Raw genomic sequence first — 26,393 nt, 5'->3', positions numbered from 1 at the left:
GTGCATCACATGAATTTCTAGACGCTTTTCACTGTCGAGACTTTACTTCGACGTGAAAATGCGTCGAAAATATACGGGATCTATATTTGTATATTGACGTCTACTACACAGTGTCGATCCAATAGCGGTTGATTTGTAGTAATTGAAAATAAACATATGTAGCTTCTAAAATGTACAAATATGTCTCTTAAAATGAGCATGTTCATTATGCTTCGTATACCATACAGAGTATTATTATTACAATGCATAATTGCATATAAACCATTCATTAAAGTGAAATTTTAAAAGAGTATGTTATTGTGTTTTTGGATCTCTAATTAGAGATGTCGCATCATTACTCCAATCAAATTAGGTGGACTTATTGTGCTTCATATTATAAAACACTGCTCTTTATAACGTATTTATGTGCGGGTAACTACATCGTGTGGCTGATTGTAAAATAAGGAGTAAAAAGTGATGAATTTATTTTATAAATTAAAAATGTTCATATGATTTAATAGAAATGAGCAGTTAACTCTCCAGGAAAATGAACATAATGGTACATCTAAATGAACATATTATACGCGTAACTGAATAATTTAAATAAATTAAACATACTACTATTTTTATCACTTTATAACTAATTATAAATTTATAATCCAGTGTTATAAAAAACATGTATTTCGTATCTTTTTAAAGTGATAATAAATGGTGTTAAACTAATGAACATGTACAAATGAACATAGAGTTCATCTAAAATGAACATTTACTATAGATTGCAAATAAATGAATATCTTTTAATACGATAATGAACAAATATAAAATTTTAAATGAATATCTTTCAATATGAAAATGAACATGTAATAATGTAAAGAGAATAAACATTTATAAAATTTGATTGAACATTTTCTTAATAGATGAACATAAATGAACATCATTTAAAATGATCATTTAGGATCGATTAAATTACTATCCCAAAATCTACCGAATAACAAATATTAACTTTTAATTTGCAAAATAAGTAGTAATAATTGATAATTTATGCTTTAATTCAATAAATCAAATTGATAAATTGCCTTTAATTTTAGTTATCATGATTTTATTGTTATTCCTTCTAGAAATGAACATGAATCTTATCTAAAATGAACATTTACAATATATAAACTTTACTAACCAAATTTTATTGAATAACTATATTAATTAACGAAATATGTAATATCAATTGATATAATCAATTCCATAAACAAATTGACAACTTGTCTTTAATTTTAGTAATGATAATTCAAATATTATTATTTTTTTTATAAATGAACATAATGATTTTTATTTAAATTGAATATTTATGATAGATTAAATATATTATCCAAAACTCACCGAGTAACATTAGTAATTGAAAAAATAAGTAATATTTATTGATAATTGATGCTTTAACTGTATGAATAAAATCGATAATTTGTCTTTAATTTTAGTTACTATAATATAAATATTAATCCTTTTACAAATGAACATAGAGTTCATCTAAAATGAACATTTACAATAGAATTAAAAAAATATACTTCATTACTTAATTATTTTCATTTGAGAATCGCTATGAATATCCTCTTTCTTGATAATGGGAAAGAAAAAATAAAGTAGTTATGCTTATGATAACATTTAATTAGAAAGAGAGATTATTTAAAGATTGAAAGTTGTAGAGGGGCAAAGGTTCATGGGAAATATCGACGTTGATTGAAGTTCTTATGGAAATGCCTGGTAGCTAGAAAATCAAATTACACACTTTTAAGTCCAGCAGACATCATTCATCTCCGTCACTGCCGGCGATAGCGGCTTCAAAGTACCCCGACGTCGGAGGAGAGAAACATGTATCCCAATGTCAATCAGGTCCAAAGGCAAAGTAGTTGGAATAGTTTTGGGAGAAATCATTCTGGGATCAGAACAATCTCGTTGGTTTTATGAAATCTTGTGATTTTGGTGGGTGTAGTCTGTAGATAATGGAGGTAGCTGAGGTATAAACCTACCGTTTAGAAGGGAGTGTGGGTATAGCTGCCTAGTCTTGGGTTTAGGCATATATAATTAGTTCCTGATGCGGATCAGACCTCGCACCTCGAGGATATAAGGCGATACATCAAATCTTAAAATATTGAAAAGTATTGTAAAGCACATGGGGGTGAGAGAAAAGGAGGAGAAAAATGGGCACGTGGGACCAGTTTTTAAAATAATACTACCTCTGGTCCAATTTAGTTGCAATTTTGGGGGTGACTGCGGAGGCCGAGGCAAAATTTCCTAATCATATTTATTGAGAGATAAGGGTATACACTTAAGTATTAATCTAAGTAATTAAAAAAAATAAACAAATTCAACCCAATTTTAAAAAAGAAACCCACCACCACCGACACCACCTAGCTGTACAAAAACCACCCACCAGGCCACCACCACCACCTACCATCAAACCCAGCCACCCAAGCACCGACGAACCCAGCAACCACCAAACCACCACAGCCGAACCCAGCACCGCCGAAACCACCAACCCAGAAACCACCAACACCAAAACCACCAACCCCGAAACAACCAACACGAAACCACCAACCCCGAAACCACCAACCCCGAAACCACCAAAGCCGAACCCACCAACCGCCGAAACAACCAACACCGAAACTCACCGACGAGCTGCAGTAACCTCCCACCTACCACCAAACCCTTAAACCCACGAACCCACACATCCACGAACTCAAAGATCCACGAACCCAAAGATCCACGAACCCACAAACCCACACATCTGGAAAAATAATAGGAATGATTAAAGGAGGAGAGAGAAAAAAATGGGGATGAAGAAGAAAATGTAGAAATTTGATGAATTATGGTGATAAGGATTGAGAAGGAAGATGAAGGTGGCTGAAATTGGTTTTGGTGGCTAAGGGATTGATTTTGGTGAAAATAGGTTACTTAATTAATGTTAGGGTTAAAGCTAATTAGATAAAATCAGTTTTGTAATTAGGGTGTTTTTTTTTTAAAAAAAAAAGTAAGGGTAAAGTGGTAGTTTTACCACTAAAAAGTCACTAAAAAGGAAAGAAATGGGAAAGTTGCAAGTAATGTGGACCGGCCCAAAAAGGAAATAGTTGCAACTAAATTGGACCGGAGGTAGTAATAATAACATATGAAGTATAAAACAGTCTCTTGATAAAAAACAGTCTCTTGATAAAAACAGTCTCTTCGTACATATAATTTTAAAATATTAAAATAAACAGTCTCTTCGTACATACAGTCTCTTCGTACATACAATCTTAAAATATTAAAATAAACTGTCTCTTGATAATAAACAGTCTCTTCGTACGTACACTTTTTTTTTTTAAAAAAAATAATAATAATAACATATGAAGTATAAAACATTAGAATTTTCTTATTAAGAAAAAAAAATATTACAAGTTAATTTTGTATTAATTGATGATATGTTTAATGATTAAAAACACAATATATTAATGAAAGTAAATATATTAATGAGGGTAAAAAAGTAAATACAAATTTTTATACATTTTTTTAATGTATAATTGGTAGCACCGTATTTCTAAGAGTTATCTTCTACTTTTTATAAGGTAGGAATTATAAGGTAGGGATTAAAAACACAATATATTAATGAAAGAGTTTCTCGATTTTGAAGATTGGTAACGAGTAAAACCCACGTCTGTTATGTTAACAAAAAAGTCTTTGCTAACAACTAAATTCAACCTGAGGGGGCTTAGTTGATCTCTTTCATAGTTCTACGTACGTAAGCAGCCCATGAGTAAAACTGTACAGATCAAGTTCTTTCGTTGTTGTTGAAGTCTAGTTGATTACTTGATTATTACTTTTTATGAGGATAGTTGATAAACGATATGTATGTATTTCAATAACCTCGTAATATCTACTCCGTACTTAACAAAGTTTGGGTTAATACTTCTAGTCACTTAAGAGTTGATGTCAATGTGTGTAACTGTCTAATTAGAAGTCTAGAACTTACAATAACGTATTACACCAAACTATAAAGTAAAATTCACTACTGATTTTCGAATATGGATTATACTACTTTATCGCCTTTGACTATCATTAAATCAATTTATTTATACTTGGATGCAAGGTACATCGTCCATTGTATTTTCTACTAATTTAATATTTTTTCTCAATTTAAAAATTAAATCGACCAAAAATATATATAGTAACATGATCCCATGATCATGCCTAATATTAGTCCACTAAATCCAACTACTCTTATGACTCCACTAATACAAATTAATTACTTAGTATGAATAATTGAATATTATATTCCTATAGACCTATACATTAATTAGGATTTAACTAACCACTAACAATTTAAAGTAAATGTTCCTACACAACCTATTGCTTTAAATTGGGTTACAATGACTATTTGATCTCAATCTAATGTTATAACAACAATACAATTTTTCCCGCTTTTTTTTATTTCCTTTTTTTCAAATTTTAACGACATTCATTTTATAACCTGCAATAATACTTTTATCTATTTTGACAACGTATCTAATTTAATTATACTCAAATATTTTTTTTTTACACATATTCTACAGTATATATGTACTAGGAAACTTTTAGTTACAATAATACTAACGTAGATTTAAAATAAGATATTCTAATATATTATTATCCAATATTATTATAATATTATCAAATTTTTTTCTCCAACTTTTATCATTTGACAATTGAATTTATTTTAAATAAAAAAGAAAAATAATTTTGGTAGCATACTTTGGGTAAATCTTAAAATTATACAGAGTACTAACTTATATAAGAACAAAAGAACAAAATCATGTTGTTATAGTATACATAACATACATTGGAAAATTCAATCTTATTATTGTAAACATTTTTGTGATTGATAAAAAAATAAAAAAACCTCTACTACTCATTAAATTATATTTTTTTTTTTAAAAAAAAAGTTAATTATGGAATACTACTGATCGTCCTAAAGTAATATAAAATCAACTAAATTTTCATATAATGCCGGTCAAAGAGTGTCAAGAAAATATAAGGGCAAATGTATATGAGTTTGTATATGGGTACTAACCTAAGCTAATATTTTCAGTCTCTTAAATAAAATCTTATAGCTGGTAATTTCTATTATTATTTTATACAAACCAATTCAATAACCTTTACGTATTTGGTATTGGTAAAATTCAAGTTATTTTGTTACAAATATTATTTTTGGATATATTATTTTTGAATCAACACCATCAATCAATCAATCATCATTAACAATATACTAAAAGATACAACAGTAATGACACGTGTTATTTTCAGGTGTGTCCCTTAGTTGTTTTTTTTTTAAATAATATTTATATAAAAATAAATCATAAAAAATTACAAGAGATTTTCCTTCAAAAAGAAACTTGAAAAGATTTAGTGTATACTTCCCAATATATATTGATACCATAAACTTTTAATATAATTTATGACATATGTAGAGTTACGTACATCCCCTTTACCATTATTAAAACAAGGATTTTTTTTTTTTTAAAAAAAAAAAAATTATATTTAATCATGTTTGAAATGAAAAATAATATTTTAAGTCATTTTATTATTGAGAAAAATATGCAACATACATATGATAGAATGAATATTTATGTACAAAAAAGAAATCTACTTACGGGTTAAATACATATTGTTAAGTTTATATATATATATATATATATATATATATATATTTGGTTTACAAGAAGAAACGATATAAATTTATTGGTGAAATATATACAAATATACATTTATAACTATTTTAAAATATATTTTATGTTAAATTCATTTTACAAATTAATAACTTAACCAGATTTTTTTTTATAATTAAATCTAATGTTAATAAAAAAGAATAGTTATTGATAGTAACCTTGCATGTCATGGGACCTAAGTCACCTAACCTATTTATTTATAATTCATTTGTTGTAAACCTTAATAATGAGCGTGCATAGTACAGAACTTGACCTAGTTTGATATATTTCAATTCAAATAACTAATTATTTTTTTTGAGGGTTGTACATATTTTTAGCTAAGATTTATTTGTGAATGTTAAAAAAGAGATTGAAAGACAAATAATCAGATATGCATGTGATAAATGATGATGAGATAAATTAGAGGTGATGAACTATGACCCGTCCCGCAAGCTCGACCCGATCCGCTCGAAAAACGGGTGGGTTTGAGCAAGACAAAATACACAATTTTAGCTAAAAAAAAAAGACATGTTTTGTCCTGAAAAGCCCGATTTGACCAACAAATCCGATACTTTTTAACGGGTTTGGGCATGAGTTTTCGTAGTAGTAAATCCCGGCCCGGCTCCAATCTTGATCACCTCTAACATAAATAGAGAAAACCGACAAATTAAATGAAGTAATAAAAAATTTATTGCAAATTAAAATTCTTTGCAAAGAGCTACAATAGTATTTCATTAACATTGGAGAAAAGTTCTAGAAAATACTTGAAACCCCTGTTATCTTCCATCTCTCTGTTTTCCTGGCAAATTAAGATAACATCTATTCAAAACTCAAAAGACAAAAACATTCTGGATAAAACTAGAACTTTCTATTCATCATCTATAAATAAAATCTAAATGTCTTGAATTTATTTACAGAAACAATTCATCAAAACCTTAAAACAAAATCGACGATCATTTGAAATTCCTGAAAGAATGTCGATAATCCCAAGATTTTTCGAAAACCGACGAAGCAACATCTTCGACCCATTCTCTCTTGATTTATGGGACCCTTTTCAAGATTTCCCCTTAAACAACACCACCTCTCGATCAATGTCCACCACTGGTGGAGACACGACTGCATTTGTGTTATGGGTAAAAATATGCAAGACCGAGTCAACGACAGTCAACAAAGGTCAACGACGAAGGCGTCCCTCGACGAAGCCATAAGATCGACGAAGCCTGTAGCATCGGTAGAAGACCAAGTCAAGCAGCAGCCTCCTATTTCTTAGGGAAGAGATAAGCTCAGACTTAGTCCAATTTTAGCAACCCCAGTCCGTTAGAGTTCAAAACAGAAGAGAGGGAATCTCCGCAAATAACGTCCTAAAATCATGGACACGATCTCATCTCCTTGCAACGGCTAGGGTGTGACCTAGCAAATCATCTATATAAGGGTCGTAGTAGCAACGAGCATGGCATCAGCTGATAGCATTCATCATACACCAAAAACTTGTAAACCGATATTACTTTTTGCATAGTGAAAGTTTGGTAGATTCTCATTCTACCCGCGGTTTTTACCTTCTTTGGGTTTTCCGCGTCACCAATTCCTTGTGTCGTTTACTTTCTGTTTACTTTTCGCCTTACATTATATTTTGCTTAGTTGATCCGTAGCCTAGATTTTAATATTCAATCCCACTTAGCAAAAATTAGCACAAACAATTTGGCGCCCACCGTGGGGCTACAACTAGGTAAAATCTAAAAATTTCTCACCAAGCCTTCAACATGTCAGCCGACGAAATGACCCCAGAACAGCTAAAAGCTGCCTATGAGAAAGTTCAAGCCGATCTCGAAGCAGCTAGGGAATCTAATGAGCGTCTCAGCAAGGAAAAAGAAGCGTCAGACTCCGATGCAGCTGCTCTCCGCCAGCAATTGGAATCCACCCAAAGCAATCGTCGTCGCCGGCCAAGGCAGTTAGACCTGATTCCCAGAATGCCGTCACTTGATATCATTGAGTCCCCCCATGATACTGATACCGAATCTAGTGGCGAATAAATGGACGTGGACCCCCCTGTTAGGAATGCTGGGCAAGGATCCATTCGGACATCAGGCGACGATCAAAGTAACCCGCAGCCTGATCAGACGGAAATCCTTCTCCAAAGGCTGGTTGCCTTAGAAAAGCAGAACTCTAGGGTCTTGTCAATGATGAAAAAGATGCCCGACGTGCCGATCCCTGTCCAGTGAGAAGCTCCAGATGGATTCGCAGCTACCCCTTTCTGCGACGAGTTGGCCCTGGCCCGGATTCCCAGAAGAATGTCGCTCCCGACGTTTACGTCGCTGTATGACGGAACGACCTGTCCAGAGCAGCATGTCGAATACTACAAGAAGCGAATGTGGCAAGCTTCAATCCTGTTCGAGTGCTGGGAAGCATGCATGTGCAAGTCATTTGGCGCGACGCTGACAGGCCCTGCCCTCAAGTGGCTCGGCAAACTTGAACCAGGTAGTATAACTAGTTTTGCTATGTTAGTTAACAAATTCTATTCCCATTTTGAAAGTAGCAGGTAGTTCGACAAGCAGACAAGCGATCTGTATCGGATCGTCCAAGGTCCTAAGGAGACCATCAGAGCTTATTGGTCCCGATTCAACAAAGAGAAAGTCTCAATCAAGAATGTCGACAACAGGACTGCCATTGAAGCCTTCCTTCGCGGACTGCATACAGACTCGGATCTGTATAAAGATATGGTCAAATATCCATGCTCAACGTTCGAAGAAGTCCGGACCAGAGCCGTGGCTCAAATGCGCTTCGACGAAGATATCGCCAATCGCAGTTCCTATCCAAGTTCCAGAAGTTCGTCCGATCGGAAGGCCGCTAGCAACCCAAGAGGATCGTGGCGGCATCAGCCTTACGAGGCAACAGGTAGATCACGTTCTGTTAATGCTGTGCAGGTAGAAGATATCCTCGACGCCCCCCAGTACCCCGAGATATCGAAGTATGGCTTCGACGTGAATATCGTAGCGGTAGTAAAAGAATTGGAGCCCTTGGGAAGCAAAGTGCGTTGGCCGTCAAAGAGTAACAAGCCAGAATCAGAGAAAGATATGAGCAAATGGTGCGAGTTCCATAGCGATCATGGCCATAAGACGGAAGACTGCTATGCCTTGCGAAGAGAAGTCGCCTTCCAGCTGAAAAGAGGCAACCTCAAGCATCTCTTAGGGAAAAAGAAAGGCAATGACGCAAGTCGCCGTGAGCCAGATAAGACGACGACGGCCGGACCTCCCAAGCCCCCTGTACCTAAGGTAATCGTTAATGTTATCACTGGTGGTTCTGATATTTGTGGACTAACCTACTCTGCAGCAAAAAGGATCGCAAAGTCGACAATAGAAAATGCAGATGCCCCGGACGAGATCAGAGACCCCCTGGAAAAGAAGCTAGAAGCGATGTCGATTACTTTCGATGATGACGACGTTAACAATATCAACAGGGAGCATGAAGATTCTTTGGTAATTTCTTTGGTCGTCGGGAATTGTCTGCTTCGAAGGGTGCTGGTCGACGGAGGAAGCTCCGCAAATGTCCTGTTCAGAAGAGCCATGGAAGATATGGGATTAAAGGATAGCGAAATCACCAGAAGATCAACAACTCTGGTCGGTTTCAGTGGAGAAAGCATGTCAACTCTCAGAGACATAACCCTTCCAACCTATGCAGGAGGCCTAAACCCTCAAACCAAATTCAACATCGTCGACTGCCCATCAGCCTATAATGCCATATTAGGACGACCCTGGATTCACCGATTGAAAGCCATTCCTTCCACCTACCACCAATCAATCAAATTTCCTACCCCATGGGGAGTCCAAGAAATTAAAGGGGAACCCCGGGAAGCCAAACACTGCTACAAAACCACCCTTAAACCAACCATGAGAACCGCATAGCAATTACAGCATGGCCCGACACCAGACAATCCCAACGACCTCGAAATCGACGAAATACCTTTAGACCCTGAAAAACCTGATCAAACCGTTCGTGTCGAACCAACCTAACACCTGAACTCAAAAGCAGCATATTAGCCTTTCTCCAAGAGAACAAAGACTGTTTCGCTTGGTCGCATAAGGACATGACTGGTATAGATCCGAGCATCATCTCGCATAAGCTGAACGTCGACCCAAATCATAAGCCCGTTAAGCAGAAGCGTCGGAAGTTTGCTCCAGAAAGGAATAAAATCATCAACGACGAGGTGCAGCAGCTGATCGACACAGGAAAAATAAGAGAAGTCAAGTATCCAGATTGGCTCGCAAATGTTGTCGTCGTTAGTAAAAAGAACGACAAATGGAGAGTGTGCATCGATTTCATCGATCTCAATAAGGCATGCCCTAAGGATCCGTTCCGGCTCCCGCACATCGACGCCATGGTAGATGCAACGGCAGGTCACGAGCTCTTAACATTCATGGACGCCTACTCCGGATACAACCAGATCCTAATGCATCCCGACGATCAGGAGAAGACGGAATTCATGACCGACAAAGGTATATATTGTTATAAAGTTATGCCGTTTGGACTAAAAAATGCAGGTTCGACGTACCAAAGACTCGTCAATAAGATGTTCAAGGACCAGCTAGGAGTGACGATGGAGGTATACATCGACGATATGCTGGTGAAATCTAAAAAGTCGAAGGACCACGTTGATCACCTCAGACAGACCTTTGAGGTATTGCGAAAGTATAGTATGAAACTTAACCCTACTAAATGTTCATTTGGAGTATCCGCTGGAAAATTTTTGGGCTATGTAGTAACACAAAGGGGAATTGAAGCTAGCCCTAAACAAGTCAGAGCCCTAATAAATATTCAATCCCCCCGAAATGTTAAAGAAACCCAGAAATTGACAGGACAAGTGCCAGCATTAAATCGCTTCATCTCCTGATCGTCAGACAAATGTCATTTATTTTACAAAGTTTTAAGAAAAAATAAAGGTTTTAAATGGACTGACGATCATGAGAAAGCTTTGCAAGATTTGAAAAAATACTTAATGACGCCACCCCTCCTGTCGAAACCCAAGACTAACGAGCCTTTGCAGCTCTATATTGTCGTCAGTGCTGTAGCCGTGAGCGCAGTCCTGACAAGAGAAGACGACGAAGCTGGGCAGCTTCCGATTTACTATGTAAGTAAAACCTTACTCCCAGCCGAGGTAAGATACACTTCCCTAGAAAAGTTAGCCCTCGCTTTAATTACTGCTGTTAAAAAGCTAAGGCATTATTTTGAAACCCACCACGTAGTGGTGATGACTAATTATCCGCTTAAGTCTGTCTTAAGAAAACCAGACCTGACAGGGCGTTTGGGTAAGTGGAGCATCTCGTTGAGCACGATGGACATCGAATACCGACCCAGAAAAGCAATTAAGTCCCAAGCTCTCGCAGATTTTGTGGCTGACTTCAGCCCCGACTTACAGGTTATAGCCGACAAAGAGCTGGAAGAAATAAATAGTGTCCAGAGCAAAGGCAGATGGATCCTGTTCGTCGACGGCTCATCCAACCAACGAGGAGCAGGCCTGGGAATGGTGCTAAAGTCTCCACAAGGGGACATGATAGTAAGGTCTGTATCTTGTGATTTTAAAGCAACTAACAATGAAGCAGAATATGAAGCTTTGATTGCAGGAATGACCGTCGCTAAAGACTTAGGCGCAACATCCTTGGATGTGTACAGCGACTCTCTCCTCGTCGTCAGCCAAATAACAGGTGACTTCGCAGCAAAAGACTCCAAAATGTCAGCATACTTCGACATAGCCAAAGAAAAATCCAAACACTTTGATCCTTTTACCATCTCTCAAATTCCAAGAGACCAAAACGCCCAAGCCGACGCATTAGCAAACCTAGTCTCCGCCCTCAAAAAGACCGCCTTCACAAATATCCCCTTAGTCCATCTACAAAAACCGTCCGTATCCTTTAAAGAAATCCTACCAGTCGACGACGTTAACAACGACGACGACTGGACCAAACCTATCATTGACTACATGACCAAAGATATCCTACCTAGTGACAAAGCATAATCACGAAAACTAAAATACAAAGCCTCCCGATACCACATCATTGACGGAGTTCTATTCCACAAATCAGCGTCGGGGTTATCCCAAAGATGCATCCAAAAGAATGAGCGACAGTCCATCCTCAGCCATTTGCATGATGGAATATGTAGCAGTCATGTCGGAGGGAGAAGACTAGCCAAAATTGCAAAACGACAAGGATATTTTTGGCCAACGCTTCATGAAGACGCAATACAGTATGTGACCAAATGCGATAGCTGCCAGCGATTCGCCAACACCGTCCATAAGCCGTCGGAGCCTCTCCACCAAACATTGTCTCCATGGCCCTTCATGAGGTGGGGAATGGACATCGTCGGGAAGCTACCCGCGGCGCCAGGTCAAAGAGTATATATGTTAGCACTAATCGACTATTTTTCTAAATGGATTGAAGCAATTGCTTTGAAGCAGGTGGCAGACAAGGAAGTTATTACATTCATATGGACTAACATTATATGCAGGTTTGGAATTCCATCGGTGATCGTCTGTGACAATGGGTCACAGTTTATTAGCGACAAAACTCGTTCTTTTTTGCAGAAATTTCGCATAGAATTGAGGACGTCGACGCCAAGATACCCACAAGCCAATGGACAAGCTGAATCCAGCAACAAAGTCGTCATGGAAGCCATTAAGAAAAGGCTAAAGGCAGCAAAAGGCAAGTGGGCTGACGAGCTCCCAGCAGTCCTATGGGCCAACCGGACGACGCCGAGAGAAGTGACGGTGAAGACGCCCTTCTCCCTTGTCTATGGATGCGAAGCCGTTCTGCTAGTCGAGGCTGACGTCCCAACGTCAAGGTTCGGTCTCATGACGGAGGAGAGGAATCAAGAGGAAATGGAAGATAATCTAGACGCAGTCGAAGAACTAAGAGAAACAGCGTTAATCAGAATGGCGGCACAGCAGCAAATCATCGCTAGAAGCTTCAACAAAAACGTCAAGGCCAAAACGTTTCAATTAGGAGACTGGGTACTAAGGAAAGCATTCCAGAATACAAAGAATCCGGCCGACGGAATGCTCGCCCCCCCATGGGAAGGACCATATGAAATTACTCAAGTCATCGGCAACAGTGCATATCGATTAACTGACCAGCAAGGTAACCCCGTTCCACGAAGTTGGAACGCAACCCATCTCAGAAAATACTACTTTTAGACAGACAGTCGAAAGTGTTCGTCGACAAAACGGTAATGTTCAGATTAAAACACTCTGCTTACTCCATTCATTCAAAGTTTTTATTTATGACTAAGTGTACTGACTTAAGCATCGGAGGGCCGTTGGCCGTGCCAACGGCCAACGGTGCTTTAACCACGTTTGTTTTGCAGTACAAACAGCCGACGGGACGTTCCACTAAGGAAAAGAACGACGACGAACGACAGATACACTAGCATCCTTCACAAAGCGAGCAAAGCCACCGTACAATCGACAATAGAAAGCACGACGAAGCCCAGGGCAACATTTGACCTTAGCGTCTGACGCCAAACACCCGATACCTGAGCCAAGAACTAGTCTTCAGGGTTCAGCGTCGACGCTGGGACGCAAGGGGCATTGGCAAACAAAGCAACGATAGGCCTAAAATCACAAAGTCTTCAATGAGGCATATTGAGTAGCTACACATCTGTATTTAAGAACGTCAATTGTTAGTTAGACATGTTGTCTTAAAACGTTAATAAAAAAGTTTTGTTTTTCGAAGCATTTTTTTTTTTTTATCTTACTTATTGATTTCTCATTTTTAGTAAACAAATTTTATTACTTACTGACTTATCATTTTTTGGCAAACAAAATTGCTTTCTGCCTTACGTTCACAGATAACAACTTGAGCAAAAGCGAAGGAATACTTAGCATATAAAACAAAAGCAAATTGTCCAAGGAACCACTTGCCGTCAAGTGGAACAAAAGATACAAGTTACCAAATCAAAATACAAGTTCTTGAAGCAAAAGTAAAACATTGTCTAAAAACACACAAAGCAAAGTTCAAACCGTCACAAACGACGGCCTTCAAGCGTCGGCCTCATCAGCAGCGAGCCCACCGACGACCTCCTTGACAACTTCATTAGCCCGGACGTTGTCACCGACAACTTCAACCCGCGGCTCCTCAGCACCGTCAAGGAGTTGGTCGACAACAGTAGTAGGTTGATCTTCAACAACAGACGGCTGGTCGTCCGCAATCGCAGGCTGATCCTCGACAGATTGAACATCAACTGCAGCGACCGACGAAGCAATAGTGACGGAAGGACCAGAACCTGAATCCGCGGTCGACGCCACCGCAGCATCCTCTTCCAGCTTGTCAAGCGTCCCGCCGTTTGCAAGGAAACGGTCGATCACCTCTTGAGGACGCCATTCTGAAGCCTTTCCATCCAAAAACTACTTCATCAGCTTCGCCCTCACCTTGATATCCAATTCTGCATAGTCGTCCAGAGCGTCGTCCAACTCCTTCTGGGTCGATGCCAACTCGTCCTTGACCTTCGACAAAGCCTCGTCCTTGGCAGCAATGACCCCCACCTTATCTTCCAAATGCTTAGCTTGTTCCTTCAGCTGATCCTTGAGTTTCTGAGTTTCCTCCTCCATCGTCTTCGATTGGTCTTGTAGCTGCTTCTCCAGATCATCCACCTTCTTCTTTGTCTCGTCCAACTCCTTCTTGGTCATCTGAACACATTGACCGCAGTTTTGCGCTGAGCCTCACTGTTCTTGGCAGCGCCATCCAACCTTTGCATCTCCTTAGCCAGCCCGATCATCCTGTCCCTCAACACCAAAGAGTTTTGCAGACACTGGCCAAACACATCCCCAATTACAAACCTTGAAGATAACAAATTGACAAGTAAAAGCAAAACCAAAATAAAAACTTACGTATAAATGAACCGAAGCCGCTTCAGATGCTATGTCTAGAACGGACGATCCGACTAACATCTCCCTGGACTTAGGAAACAGTAGTTGATTCAGGGCGGGAAACAAAGAATGTTGATCATCCTTGCGGCGATCCAGGAAGTTGGCTGGAAAACGCATCAAGATATCAGGAGATGGGGGCTCGTCGTTAGTCTTCTGCTGCTTGCGTGGAAGGGTCGCCGACAGCGTAATAGTTCCCGACTCATCAACCGTCCTCTCAGGTGGCGGAGTCAGGACAGGCTCCACCTTCTCGGCCACAGGCGCCGACTGCTGTTCTCAAGACGCCAACCCTCGCTTCCTCCTCATTCGCAAGTCAGCCTCTTGCTGAGTCAAACTTCGACCTCGACGAGTGCCTTGAGCGGCCGATTCTGACAAAGCATTAGAAACTGTTAATTATAAAGCAATGAAATAATGACGACGCAAAGAAATCAAATAACTACTTACGAGTCGACATTGTTTCTTCGGAATCTTCTGCTTGGTTCGGTGTGCTCAATGGAGTACTTTGTTCTTGCCCCGCTTGATCACCCGTCGCCTTCTTCTTTCGCACAAACGTCCTTGCTGAAGGATTGATGGCGAGAAACTCTTTTACCTTCGACGAAGAGGTCTCCGGCGACTCAAGAAAGCCTAAGTCCAACTCTGCATTATGGGAAAAAAGAATCAAACCATTTTAGCTAAAGTCAAGCCATGAGAACACGAATACCATAGAAATACTTACCCTTCGTCGGCCACCCTTCCGTCAACCACAAACCGTCGTTACCCAACGACACCCTTTTTACAAACAAGAACCACTTCTTCCAACCCCTGTCATTCACATCAGTATTCAAAACCAACCGATCTCCTTTTTTGCACAGACTGACGAAACCACTTTCCGCCATCTTGACGAAATCACTCGTCATGTTTGGAGCCATCAACGACTTAGACTGAGACTTTGAATTCTGCTGTGAAACAATGGTTCCTCGTTTTTCAACAACGCGAAGAGAAAACCTAGTTCTAATTTTGGAAATTTTGTTCGACATTGCACCTAAAATTGATTAATGCAAAAGGAAGTAGAGTAGATTACCTGGAAATTGAAGATGCCGAAAGTGTGAAAACGCCGCCGCACGCTGCCACCAAACCGCCAGAAAAACCTCGCAAGGAAGAAGGGAATTGAATAGAAGAGAGTAGAAGAGGGTAGAAGTTTGGGGAAGCGCGAAGCGTGTTGCAGGTTAATAAAGAGTGAAATGACGGTTAGAGTAAGGAAGTGGGAGAAGTTGAGTAACTGCTTTGAAGAACGTGCGTGGTAAAGGACGAAAACGCCATCTAGATAATTTGAATTTTTTTTATTAACTAATTTGTGTATACTTTTTGTCATTTTTTATTTTTTATTTCTGTCTTGCATTTTTTGTATTTTTATTTTTTAAGTAATTGCCAAAAATGTGTAGTCGTCCACGTTTTAGCAATTAGGGGCAAATTTTTATGGGTAAAAATATGCAAGACCGAGTCAACGACAGTCAACAAAGGTCAACGACGAAGGCGTCCCTCGACGAAGCCATAAGATCGACGAAGCCTGTAGCATCGGTAGAAGACCAAGTCAAGCAGCAGCCTCCTATTTCTTAGGGAAGAGATAAGCTCAGACTTAGTCCAATTTTAGCAACCCCAGTCCGCAACTAACGTCCTAAAATCATGGACACGATCTCATCTCCTTGCAACAGCTAGGGTGTGACCTAGCAAATCATCTATATAAGGGTCGTAGTAGCAACGAGCATGGCATCAGCTGATAGCATTCATCATACACCAAAAAATTGTAAACCGATATTACTTTTTGCATAGTGAAAGTTTGGTAGATCCTCATTCTACCCGCGGTTTTTACCTTCTTTGGGTTTTCCGCGTCACCAATTCCTTGTGTCGTTTACTTTCTGTTTACTTTTCGCCTTACATTATATTTTGCTTAGTTGATCCGTAGCCTAGATTTTGATATTCAATCCCACTTAACAAAAATTAGCACAAACAATTTGTGAACGCCAGAATTGACTGGAAAAAGACTCCGGAAGCCCATGTATTCAAGGCGGATTTACCTGGTTTGAAGAAAGAGGAGGTGAAGGTTGAGAGGTTGAAGATGGGAAGGTGCTCCAAATCAGTGGTGAGAGAAACAGGGAGCAATAGGAGAAGAATGACAAGTGGCATCGAGTTGAACGGAGTTCTGGAAAGTTCCTTAGGAGGTTTAGGTTGCCGGAGAATGCGAAGATGGAGCAGATCAAAGCTAATATGGAGAATGGTGTTCTTACTGTCACTGTTCCTAAAGCAGAGGAGAAGAAGCCTGAAATCAAGTCCATTGACATTTCTGCTGCTTAATTAAATGTACTGATTAATCTTTATAATAGGAACTTCAAAAATAGTATGGTGGTTCAATGTTTGATGTACGTTTATGATAGTATGTGATTGTAGTATTGTGTTTATAAATTATTGTTCAGGGTACGTTCTTGCACCGTTATGCCTCGGGGTTGGTAAAGGTTTACCGTCCAATTCAATTCCTGCACAGTCAACACAGATTAACTAGCCCGGGGGGTTATCCAGGAATAACCGCTCCGATGCTGAAATTAGCAACCTGAAGAGAAGAAGGAATAAGAGAGAGAAAGAGTTTTTTTAGAGAGAGAGAGAGAGATTCTACCTCTATTACAAAAATATGGCTGGGTATATATAGGAAAATAACCAAGCTGGTGCCACCTAAAGCTATAGGTGGCAAACCGACCTTATAGACAGTAGGTGTCTACGTGGTCGGAAGCAGCTCTCCATGTGGCCGGAAGTAGCTCTCCACGTGCCCGAGAATCGGGCCGTTATGGATGCTTAAAGGATTTGCTAATCGGTAATTAAATAGTAATGCGAGGCCATTATCGGCTAAATAGCGACGTTGCCGGTATTATCCCGTACAACTAGCCCCCCAAGTGGGAACGTCGGTAATACCGATGTTCGCACTTTCACACACTTCGTACATAGAATCTATTTAATTTTATAGTTAGGGCCATTATCTAAGTATTGATAGTACTTTGCTCAATTAAAATCAAGAATTCGGAGATTAAAAATCTCCGATTTGCCTCCCAAGTGAGCTAAGTACCGATAGTACTTGGCTCATTTAAATCTAAGAATTTGGAGATAAAAATCTCCGATTTGCCTCCCAAGTGAGCTAAGTACCGATAGTATTTTGCTCAGTTAAATCCAAGAATTTGGAGATTAAAAATCTCCAATTTGCCTCCCAAGTGAGCTAAGTACCGATAGTACTTTGCTCAATTAAAATCAAGAATTTAGAGATTAAAAATCTTCGATTTGCCTCCCAAGTGAGCAAAGTACCGATAGTACTTGGCTCAGTTAAATCCAAGAATTTAGAGATTAAAAATCTCCGATTTGCCTCCCAAGTGAGCTAAGTACCGATAGTACTTTGCTCGGTTAAATCCAAGAATTTGGAGATTAAAAATCTCCGATTTGCCTCCCAAGTGAGCTAAGTACCGATAGTACTTTGCTCAATTAAAATCAAGAATTTGGAGATTAAAAATCTTCGATTTGCCTCCGAAATGAGCTAAGTACTTATGGTACTTTGCTCTGTTAAATACAAGAATTTGGAGACTAAAAATCTCCGATTTGCCCCCCAAGTGATTTAAGTACCGATAGTACTTAAACAACATAGATAATTGAATACAACTGGAAATGGGCGGGAAAGTATTAAAGTAGAGTGGGACACGCGTCGCGATTTTAGAGAAGCGAGTAGTAGTGTGTCATTTTCTCAACCGTTAGATTTCATGCACCAAACTTCAAATCAAAAGTCACTTATATTGAGTATAAAAAAATGAGAAAACGAACGGTTTTCGTCATTTGAACTAGGTTTCCAAAAAAATTTTGAAGTAAAAAATCTCCAAGGCGTTTCTTCGTCTTCTTCAATTTCGCACCCAAGGATACTTCTCCTGAATTCTGCTGAAGCGGTAACAATTTCCCCACTTCAATCGTTCGGTGGCTTGACTAGTTCTTTTTTTAGAGGTAAAATTTTTTTTAAGTATTGTCCTTCATGTTTATTTTTTGATTTTCTGGTGTGCTTCGTATGCTTATATAGTGGGTATTTTGGTGTTTTGTGTGTTTTAAGTTAATTATGCCTAAATCTGTAAAGAGCTATACTGCGGGTAAAGCCATTGTGGCTGACCTGTTTATGCACTTGTCCTCAGCGCCATAGAAGGAAGCTGTAGACACCCATTTGTGTCTCCCCAAAACCAAACCCAGTGATGATTGCCTTTCACGTCGAATCAATATCGAATGAAACGAAGTGTGGAAAGGTCTAGCGTTGCGGAAAGTTTTTATTTCTTTTCTCTTCTCCCTGATTTTGAAAACTTTATTTTTTGAAAATAGACAATCCAGTTTGGTTGGTCCATGATATGGGTCCAATAGTGGTGTAGTTGGATAGGGCTTGCAAAGACCTTTCCAACGATATATTATAAGCCCAATCCCGATGAATATTGAGAAAATTATGGCCAATTTACTAAACTGGGTCCGGTTTGAGCTTTATGTACGGCCTAATGATCTAGGGGAGGGCCTAATATAATTTATCATTCCTAATGCAATTAGGAATGGTTTTAGTCTTCTAGAACATTCTAGAAGGTTCTCATCATTTCTAATTCAATTAGGACTCTTCAGAGTTTTAATCAAGATCAAATAGCATTTTCGATGGAATTATATTATTTTATCTTCCAGTATGGTAAATTTATCAGATTTTCGAAAACGCGTTGAAATCCGGTTTGGCGTCTAACCCCAGGCCTTGGCGCCTGGAACCAGGCTTGGCGCCAGACGCTAGCCATTGGCGCCTGGCGCTAGCCACTAGTGCTGGCGCCAATTAGCCAGGGCTGGCGCCAAGGTTGTTTTTCGATCTTTAGACTCTGTTTTGTTAAATTGTCTTTTTTGGATGATTTTCTCTATAAATATCGTATCAAAAACTCCGTTTTCATTCACGAATTCTCATCAACAATTAGTTTTAATTAGCATTCACCAATTCTCATCATTCATCAAGCTTTCATTCATTCTTTAGCATTCTTTTCTTTTCTAAACTTTTACTTTTTAATACAAAATTCCGCATTCATTAGATCTAGAAACACTTAGCCATATTCGAAGTTGCCTTCGCCCTAGACGTGAAAGGTTTTAATTTCTGAGGGTTTGGTCCCAAATCTCTCTTTCAATTATTTAATTTAATTGTTTGTTTATTATTTTCCTTGAAGTTACTAACGCGTGTATTTTGTAATTAGAAAGAGGTACGAGGCATCCAAGTAAGTAATTTAATGGTTTAATTGATATTATGATGTAGATATCATGCTTAGATTGTTATTTTGATTCCTAGTATCATGTCTAGGGTAAATTTAATATCAAGTATGATTAAAAGTACGATGCTTCCTATATTCTTTCTAATACTTATTCATGTTAGTATCATGTTAGGATTAAAGATTTGATTTTTATTGCTTAGTGACATGCTAGGGTTTGTTATTAATCTTGTTAGTATCATGCCTAGGATCTTGCTATGCTTTAACATGATTATGATGATTATAATTATTATTAATGATGTTGATTATTTATTATGTTGCTTGATATATTTTTTTATGTTATTGTTTGGTCACCTTTTATGCATGCTTAAAGGGAATTTGTACTTGCAACCACGCTTAATAAGATAATTAATAATCTTATTTAGGGTTAATTGTGATTATAATTCAAGTGATCGCCAATAATAGTTTATTTGTGCATTAAATTCAACCAACATAGATTAAACAGGTTTAGGGTTAATCCTATTGATTGCATGTTAATCAGAAAGCGCACATGAATACGAGCAGAATAAAGTAGAGGCCTATTATTAGGGCAGGTTCAATCTCTTTTAGGTTGGATTTGTACCTTCATCCCCAAACCCTTATTTGGTTCATGACCTTATGATACGTGTCGTTTTACCGTATTAAATTAATAATTTAATTACCTAACTTAGACCTTCAAAAATATTTATAAGTAGTAAAAAGGACAAGCAAGGGTCGATCCCACGGAGAGATTGTTAATCTACTATACTCAAATAACTCATAAAATACAATAACTATTTACACTATTTACATATGATGGGGGGGTTTAAAATGAATCTAGTAACCAAACTAAACAAGACTAAAAATACTAATCTACTATTTACAATAGACGACACAACTGATCGATTTAACTCTCACCTTTGCCAGAATTAAGCATTAATACAATAGATAGTCGACTTTAAGGAATTATTCAATTGATATTATTAGACTAATTGTAGAGACTTTGGTAACAAAGGCTCCCCGTCTTCCCTTATTTTAAACCAATTTTGAACTAAGCCGAAATCGATTCTAAGCCAACTTAATTAACACAAATATAATCGCAACATGTCTTAATTAATATTGGGAGCATTAATATCTAGGAGACATCATTAGTCCTAATTACTCTAATCATATAAATGCTTAAAATAATCAGATTGAACTCACTTTCTAATTTATACCAAAACCATAATCGCAGACCTTGGGTAAATTAGGAGTTTCTTGACTATACAGTCTAGACTAAGCCAAACCACATAGTTAACAATCATTAACAATCATACATTCACTTAGTAATATGCATAATCGTAATTTAATCAATGAGACACAAGCAAGTCCAAATAACAATTGAATTGCTAAATTACTCAAAGTAAACAATAATATCCAAACAAACTAATCTAACAATGTAAATCTGACAAAGTACTAAATCATATTGAAAGAATAGCAATTGAGAACAATAAGTACGAGAAGAACTTATGAATTATATGCCCAAGAACTCCGTACAAGACCCGGATTCGACCTCGCGAATTGTCGTGGCTCTCGTTCTACCTTGGGTTCGAGACTAAGCCCTCCTCCAATGGCGGTCTCCTCTTCCAGTTGCTCAATCACGAACTCGATCAAAACCCGATTTAGTCTATGATTTCTTTTGGTTGTAGTTGTGTGTTTTTATTGGAGAAATACGAGCTGTATTTATAACCAATTGCATGAACTGATTTTGCGAATTTTTCTTGGCCAAAACTCTATCTTGTGAATCTGATATATTCATCATACTACTCTTCGAAGGATTTAGATGGAGTTGCGAAATTACGGGCATTAGTTAAGTATTTGTTGCACTGGTCTTTGCCTTTTTTTTGGGGTTCTTCACGCCAACTCCATCCTTATCTCTTTTTTTTTATTATTTTCTTTGCTTTTCTTTTATTTGATGATGAAAGCACGTGATGCTTCTGTTGCTTGGAGTTAGCAAAATGGGCTAACTTCTTTTTATTTGATCAAATCTACTCTCTTTAACTCTTGCTTTCCTACCAAGAACAAACATTATAATATTAAGTATCAAATATTATAATAATAGCTATAAAATAGAATACTAATATAATATAAGAACTAAAAATATTAAAGTGATTAATTTCATAAAATAATTAATAGAAAACGACTATAAGACTAATACTAGGGACTAAATATACAGTATATTATGCACTTATCAAATTCCCCCACACTTAGTCTTTGATCGCCCTCGAACAAACTAAATAAAACTAACCTATAAAAGCAATAGACCTAACTCACTGTCGTAGGAATCGTGGTTACACTTAGCATGTGCAACCAGTCCTCTAACGTGAGAACATACCCACAAAGTCTTTTCATCTGGAATCTTTGGATCAATCAGCAAACATAACTAACATAAGCATTTAAACACTCACCAGCATGCATGGACCATATATTTGACATTTATACAAATTTCAACACCCTCAATGTCCGACATCGTATCATTTCCGTTTCTCACCTTTATTTTAGATATTTGATTAGATGTCTCTGATCATTAGAACTTTTATTAAAAGAACAAGGAAAAATGAAGGTGGGAACTATGTTTGGGCTTGTAATGGTATAGGTGGAGACTAGTAGAGCACATTAATACGTAGTACACTTGTATCACACATCTCCAACATACTTTTTTTTTTTTTTTACTTAGTCTCAGGACTCTTAATGTTTTGTCTCTGTCAAACAGTTCTTGTAGCGAGTGTTCAACCAGTGACTCCCGGTCCAATTGGCCCAAGGAACTAGGTTTTAAGATACCCCTACGGATCTACTTACTCGAACTGTTTAAGCATGAGATAAAAACATCACACGTACATAACTGGGTTTTGAACCATCCTTTTTTTTTTTTTTTTTTTTTTTTTTTTTTTTTGAAATTTTGTTAAACCCAGACATTGGTACGCAGAGCCTTCAAATCTGAAACTTTTCATTAGAAAACCACCAAATAATGACACCCACCATTCCACTTTACATCACAATTTAACAATATGCTCTACTTATCCCAAAAGGTGTTTCAATGGTTTTCTGGACAGAGGCACATTTAATTTGTGAGTTTATATGATAAGAAACTTAAGCTCAAATTGGCTCAATATTGGATGATGTAAGTGGTAGGCTTTGAGACATGATAAAATTATTAATGAGAAACAAAAACTTTTACTAATCATACCAAAGAGGGGTTTAATCTATCTTTCATGTCTGTAATCCACAGCATGCAATAAATAAGAGACATTTTTTTTATTTATTTGCTGATTAACCCAAAGTTCCTTCATTTATTCATGAAACTAGAAATAACAAACTTATTATTCGACAGCACCTCCTCTAAATTAAAAGCAATCCACTCAAAAATGAGCTATTTTTTACAGCCAAATATCCATTCAAATAGCATTCTCTCCACAACAACCAAATCAATTTCAAATATTCAATCCCCCCCCCCCGCACTTAAACTTTTCATTGTCCTCGATGAAAACAAAAGGAAAGAAAGGGAAGGAGAAACTTAGCTGGTCATGTGAGCTGTTTCAATGCTGTGGATCAGCCCCAAGTTTGTGTTATGTTCTGGAAGATTTGCAAACTTTAAACTTTGAAGTACGGTGAAGCATCAAGCAGGTCATTTGTCTTATCAAAGAGTGAAATGTCCTGTCTAACCCTTTGTATTTGTTTGTTCAATCTGCCAGAGCAACATGGGGTAAGGCTGGTGCTAATTTCAAAACAAAAAGAACTCACAAAAACATGAACTATTAAAGAAAGGAAGAAAGTGCAGAAAAATAATCTTGGGTTGCCTCCCAAGAAGCGCCTTTAGTTTATGTCGTTGGCTTGACATTCTTCCCTTCATGCTTGTTCAAAGAATAAGTCTTCAATCATGGTCACATAAGCTTGGTCATAGAATGGTTTTAACCTGTGACCATTAACCTTGAAAGTTTTGTTGGTATCAAAATCTTTGATTTCTACTGCACCATGAGGAAAAACATTAGTAACAACAAAAGGACCAAGCCATCTAGTTTGCAATTTTCCTGGAAATAATTTCAACCAAGCATTAAAAAGAAGCACTTTTTGCCCAACCTGAAATGATTTCCTAGCTATGTTCTTATCATGAAAGGCTTTGGTTTTGTCTTTATAGATTTTGGCATTTTCATATGCCTCTAACCTCAATTCTTCCAGCTCAAGCAACTGTAATTTCCTCTCTTTTCCAGCAAGGTCGTAGTCTAAATTACATTGCTTTACTGCCCAAAAGGACTTATGCTCAATTTCCACAGGCAAGTGACATGCTTTACCAAAAACAAGTCTAAATGGAGACATATCTAAAGGAGTTTTATATGCAGTTCTATATGCCCACAATGCATCACCTAATCGAAGACTCCAATCTTTCCTATTAGGATTAACCATTTTCTCAAGAATTGATTTTATTTCCCTGTTAGAAACCTCAGCCTGCCCATTGGTTTGAGGATGGTATGCAGTAGCAAGTCTATGGGTTACATGATATTTTTCCAAAAGAGCACCAAAGGTTTTGTTGCAAAAATGAGTCCCTCTATCACTTATGATGGCCTTAGGCATGCCAAATCTATTAAAAATATGACTCTTAACAAACTTAACAACAGTTTTAGCATCATCAGTTATCACAGCCTTTGCCTCTACCCATTTAGATACATAATCGACAGCAAGAATAATGTAAACTTTACCAAAAGAAGAAGGAAAGGGGCCCATAAAATCTATACCCCACACATCAAATATTTCACAAATAAGGATACCAGATTGAGGCATTTCATTTCTTTTAGACAGATTTCCAGTCTTTTGGCAACGTTCACAAGATTTACAAAACAAATATGCATCTTTGTAAATAGTAGGCCAATATAATCCACATTCAAGTACCTTATGAGCAGTCCTCTGAGGACCAAAATGTCCTCCACTTTCAAAATTATGACAAAAAGTAAGAATAGAGGCATATTCAGGTTTGTCTACACATCTTCTAATCATTTGGTCAGAACATGATTTCCATAAATATGGATCATCCCACATATAATATTTAGAATCAGATATAATCTTATTCTTTTGAGCTTTAGTGAGTGTAGGGGGAAATGTTCCAGTCACTAGATAGTTAACAATATCAGCATACCAAGGAGTGTCAACACTATATAAAGATGCAAGCTGCTCATCAGGAAAAAATTCAGTTATTAAAGGCCAATCCTCTCTGGGAACAATTCTACTTAGATGGTCGGCAACTGGGTTTTCAACACCTTTTCTATCTCTAATTTCCACGTTAAATTCCTGTAATAGAAGCATCCACCTAAGCAACTTAGGTGTTGAATGACTTTTCTTTAACAAATATTTAAGAGCTGCATGATCAGAATAAACAATCACGCTAGTGCCAAGTAAGTAAGACCTAAACTTCTCTAAAGCAAAAACAACAACATACATCTCTTTTTCAGTGACAGTGTAATTGCATTGAGCATAATCTAGTGATTTAGAAGCATAATGGATCACATAAGACTCTTTATCCTTCTTTTGCCCTAAAACTGCTCCTACAGCCTTATTACTAGCATCACACATAATTTCAAAAGGCAAAGACCAATCAGGGGGTCTAATCACAGGAGCACTTGTCAATTTGTCTTTTAAATCATCAAAAGCTTTCTTGCATTCATCATTAAAGTCAAAAACAACATCTTTAGCAAGCAATGTACATAAAGGTGAAGCAATCTTGGAGAAATTTTTGATAAAGCGTCTATAAAAGCCAGCATGTCCTAAAAATGATCTAACATCACGAACACATGTAGGATAAGGCAAAGAACTAATGACATCAATTTTAGCTTTATCAACCTCTAGACCCTTGGCACTAACAATATGACCAAGAACTACACCTTGTTCAACCATAAAATGACATTTTTCAAAATTCAAAACAAGGTTAGTTTCAACACATCTTTTCAAAACTTGAGATAAAGCATGAAGACATCTATCAAACGAATCACCAAACACAGTAAAATCATCCATAAACACTTCTATATCTTGTTGAATCAAATCAGAAAATATACTCATCATGCATCTTTGAAAAGTTCCAGGAGCATTGCATAAACCAAAAGGCATTCTTCTAAAAGCAAATGTACCAAAAGGACAAGTAAAAGTGGTTTTATCTTGATCTTCAGAGGCAATGGGTACTTGTGTGTAACCTGAATAACCATCTAGAAAACAGAAATAAGATTGTCCAGCAAGTTTTTCTAACATCTGATCAATAAATGGAAGGGGAAAATGATCTTTTCTAGTAGCTTGATTAAGTTTCCTATAGTCGATACAAACTCTCCATCCATTAGAAACTCTAGTAGGGACAAGCTCTCCTTCATTATTTTCTACAACAGTTATTCCACTCTTTTTAGGTACCACATGAATTGGACTTACCCATTGGGAATCAGAAATAGGGTAAATCACTCCTGCATCTAACCACTTTAGAATTTCCTTTTTAACTACTTC

General features: G+C 37.4%; 1 pseudogene; it reads left to right on the top strand.

Annotated features, from left to right (window-relative positions):
• Nucleotides 1-6,658: 6,658 nt before the first annotated feature.
• On the top strand, nucleotides 6,659-17,007 carry LOC145640882 (17.8 kDa class I heat shock protein-like; annotated as a pseudogene).
• The last annotated feature ends 9,386 nt before the right edge of the window (nucleotides 17,008-26,393 follow it).

Source organism: Chenopodium album, chromosome 7 (assembly GCF_948465745.1).
Source record: "Chenopodium album chromosome 7, dcCheAlbu1.1, whole genome shotgun sequence".
NCBI lineage: Eukaryota > Viridiplantae > Streptophyta > Magnoliopsida > Caryophyllales > Amaranthaceae > Chenopodium > Chenopodium album.
This window is presented reverse-complemented; position numbering and strand designations above follow the sequence as displayed.